Genomic DNA, 4,390 nt, shown 5'->3' on the forward strand with positions numbered 1-4,390 from the left:
GGGGTGGGGATTGAGGAAAGGAAGGGAGGTGGGGGACGGGAAGGGATAGAAGGGAGGGGTGGGGATTGAGGGAAAGGAAGGAGGTGGGGGACGGGAAGGATAGAAGGGAGGGGTGGGGATTGAGGGAAAGGAAGGGAGGTGGGGGACGGGAAGGATAGAAGGGAGGGGTGGGGATTGAGGGAAAGGAAGGGAGGTGGGGGACAAAGGATAAGGAGGGAAGGGGATTGAGGGAAAGGAAAGGAGGTGGAGGGTCGGTGGGGGAGAAGGGTGAGGATGGAGGGGAGGGGGTTGGGGATTGGCGAAAAGGAGGGAGGGAAGACGTGGGGAAGGTAGGGTTGAGGGATGGAAGGGAAAGATGGAAGGAAAGGAAGGGGATTGAGGTGGGGATGAGAAGGGGGGAAGAATAGCATTAAGGGGGGATAGAAATCTAGGAATTCGTGGAGGTGAAGCTGTATTTTTTATCCTGGGGGTTTGTGCGTGTGTTTGTTTGAGAGCGTGTGTGTGGCATAAGGTGAGTTTGCGTGTGTGTGTGTGTGTTTGTCTGTGTGTGATCTATTCTAACGCTGCAAAGAACCGGTGTCGTTGTTTTTGTTGTTGTTATTCTTATCATTGTTATTATCATTATGATTATCATTATGATTATCATCATATTACTATTGTTATTATCATTGTCTTTATTATTATTATTATTATCAGTATCATTGTTAATGCTTTTGCTATGCTTATCATTGTTATTATCATTATTATCATTATTATTATCATCATTGTTATTATAATTGTTATTATTACTGTTATTTATATTATTATTATCACTATTATGCTTATTATTATTATTATTATCATTATTGTTATTATCATTATTATTATTATTATTATTATTATTATTATTATTATTATTATTATTACTAGTACTACTACTACTATTTTGATTATTATCATCATCATTATCATCATCATCGTTATCATCATTATCATTATCATATTATTATCATTATCATTGTTATTATTGTTGTTGGTGGTGCCATTATTATTTTATTTTTATCATTATTATCATTATCATCTTTTATTGATGTCATCATTTTTAATGTCATTATTTATTTTGTTATCAATATTGTATTTATTGTTAATATTGGTATTTTCCTCCTTATCGTTGCTTTAGCTGCTATTATTAATGGCAGCACCAGCAATAATATCATTGTCATTGTCATTATTAGTATTACATCTTATTATCATTATCATAACTATTGTTACTATCGTTGTTATTTCAAGCATTGCTGCTATCATTATCATACTTGTAGCTATTGCCCTTATTATTACAATTATAATGATAATCATTATCAGATTTTATACTGCTCGTTTGAAGAGTGAGGTTGTACAATAGTCTATTTTTGTATATGTGTGTGTGTGTATGTGTGTGTGTGTGTGTGTGTGTGTGTATGTGTGTGTGTGTGTGTGTGTGTGTGTGTGTTGAGGGAGGGGGATAATGCAAAAAAAAAGCTGTGTTTTCTATACTGAGGGTTTGTGTGGACGTGTTTGTGTATGGCACTGGGTGAGTCTCTGTGTGTGTTTGTGTGTGTGTGTGTGTTTGTGTGTGTGTGTGCGTGTGTTTGTTCGTGTGTGCGCACATTGCCGCCCGTATGTGGTCGGGTTCCATACAATGGCAGTTAGAAACCGCTAAACATATGTATATAAGAAAATGAGCAAATAAATCAAAGTTGTTATCCAAAACCCATAAACTCACGAGTGTCAATAAGCAAGCTTTCTGAAACCACGTCCGCCCCTCATTAGCTGTCTCTCCCTCTCTCCGTATTTCCCCTCCCTCATCTCCCCTTTATCCCCCTTTCCCCTCTACCTTTCCAAACAAAAAAAGAAAGAAAGAAAAAAAAGGAAAAAAAAACGCAGTCAAATATCCAAGGAAGCCGTTATGGCTGTATGAAACTCTGTGGAATATTTCACATAGTTTCGTCCCCAGCGAGCGCAAGTCAGCGGTCAGTGGCTCGAAGGCAGCAGGTTTATTTAGCGAGGCCGGAGTCTAAACAAACCCAGGGGGGAGCCAAATTGACCATACCCCCCACCCCCCTCCTCCTCCTACTACTACTACTACTCCTGATGCTGCGGCTGCCCCTTCCCCCTTCTCTTCTCTTGTTTTCTCTACTTTTCCTCTTCTGCTCCTTCTCCCTTTCGTCTTTTTCGTTCTGTGTTTTTCTCCTCCTACTCTTTCTTTTTCTTTTCCTTCTCTTCCTCCTGCTGCTGCTGTCCCTTCCCTCTTCTCTTCTCTTGTTTTCTCTACTTTTCCTCTTCTGCTCCTCCTCCCTTTCGTCTTCTTCGTTCCGTGTTTTTTTCCTTCTCCATCTACTTTTTTTCTCCTTCACCTCTCCCTTCTCCCTCATTCTTTCCCTTCTTATTCTTATTCTTTCTTTCCCTTTCTCCTCATCCTCAGTCTCCCTTCTCTCCCCGCTCCCTCTCTCCTCCTTCTCCTCTTCCTTTTCCTCATTTTTGTTGTTGTTTTTTTCTCTACTTTTCCTCTTCTCCTCCTCCCTTTCGTCTTCGTTCCATGTTTTTCTTTTTCTCCATCTACTTTTTTCTTCTTCACCCCTCTCTTCTCCCTCCTCATTTCTCGTCCTCTACCTTCTTATTCCTTTTCTTTCTCTCCCCTTCTCCATATCCTCAATATTCCTTCTATTCCCACTCTTCCTCCCCTTTCTCTTCTTCCGGCTCCTTCTCATTCTTGTTCTTGTTCTTTTTGTTTTTTTCTTCTTTTTATTTTTCTCCTCCTCCTCCTCTTCCTTCTCTTTCCATTTCACTCCACCTCTTCCCCTTCCTCCACCGCTTCTCTTATATCTCTCCTCTCCACATTCCTTCTCCACCCTCCCCTGTTACTTTCCTCTTCTCCCCGCTCTCTCCATTTTCCTTCTCCCCTTATGGTTTCTTCTCATGCAAACCTTTCTCTGTTATTTTGTCTCTTTTTGGATTCTTTTCCTAGTTCCCTTTCTCTCTTTTAAACATCTTAAGGTGTTTTTTTCCTGATTTTTTATGTTTAGGTCATATGTTTAGTTGCTGGTTTATCGTTTTCTTTCGTTTTTTATATATATGGTGTATGTTGTTTATTCAATCTGTCTTTCTTTTTTTTTATTTCCTTTGCTGTTTTCGGATTTAGTATTGCTTTCTCCGTCCACATTTCTTCTTGTGTATTTCTCCCTTTACCTATCTACTTGTGTGTGTCTCTGTCTACCTTCCTACTTGTGTCTGTCTCTGTCTACCTTTCTTTTTGCGTATCTCTCTCTGTCTACCTTTCTCCTTGTGTATCTCTCTCTGTGTCTACCTTTTTACTTGTGTATGTCTCTCTGTCTACCTTTCTTTTTGTGTATCTCTCTCCCTGAGTACCTTTCTACTTGTGTGTGTCTCTCTGTCTACCTTTCTTTCTGTATATCTCTCTCTCTCTGTCTACCTTTTTACATGTGTGTGTCTCTCTGTCTACCTTTCTTTCTGTATATCTCTCTCTCTCTGTCTACCTTTTTACATGTGTGTGTCTCTCTCAGGACCTTAGGAATATCCAAAGAGGCATCATACAAAATATCATAAATAGGTTTTGGTAATTATGACAAACTGCCAACTCAAGTTAAACCTGAAACTGCATTGAAATTCATCATACACCTCAGTTAAATTATTTGAAACGGTGTGTTTTCAGCCTGTTGTATTTATACTTAGCTGTATTAGGGTATGGAAATCAACAATCAACTTTGTACTATATTTGTTTCTTTGTATCTATGGACATTCAGAACAGCACTGATCATTATGCCCACTATCATATCTAGATCCAAGTGCCTATAACCTATTTCTTGTGGTTTCAGCAAAGGAAACAAGGACTATAGGGATATCTCTACTAATATATTGTCCTGTTATTTGCACGTGTTTAACTGTTTAAAGGATAGGAAAAGGAAGAGGGAGATAATGGGGAAGAAGAGATAGAGGGAGGGAGCTATACTCTCTCTCTCTCTCTCTCTCTCTCTCTCTCTCTCTCTCTCTCTGTCTCTCTCTCTCTCTCTCTCTCTCTCTCTCTCTCTCTCTCTCTCTCCCCTCCCTCCCTCCCTCCCTCCCTCCCTCCCCTCCCTCCCTCCCTCCCTCTCCATCTCCATCTCCATCTCCATCTCCATCTCCATCTCCATCTCCATCTCCATCTCCTTCTCCCTCTCCCTCTCCCTCTCCCTCTCCCTCTCCCTCTCCCTCTCCCTTTCTCTCTCTCTCTCTCTCTTTCTCTCTCTCTCCAGGAAATAGTAAGTTTAAAGTCAAGAGTAGCAGTCCATTGTAGTAGAGTATCAGGCTGACTTAAGGGTATCAGGGTCGAAACAACACAAGACCCAGTGAACCACGCAATATCTCTCACCCCCTT

Source organism: Penaeus vannamei, chromosome 16 (genome assembly GCF_042767895.1).
Source record: "Penaeus vannamei isolate JL-2024 chromosome 16, ASM4276789v1, whole genome shotgun sequence".
In the NCBI taxonomy this organism is placed as follows: domain Eukaryota; kingdom Metazoa; phylum Arthropoda; class Malacostraca; order Decapoda; family Penaeidae; genus Penaeus; species Penaeus vannamei.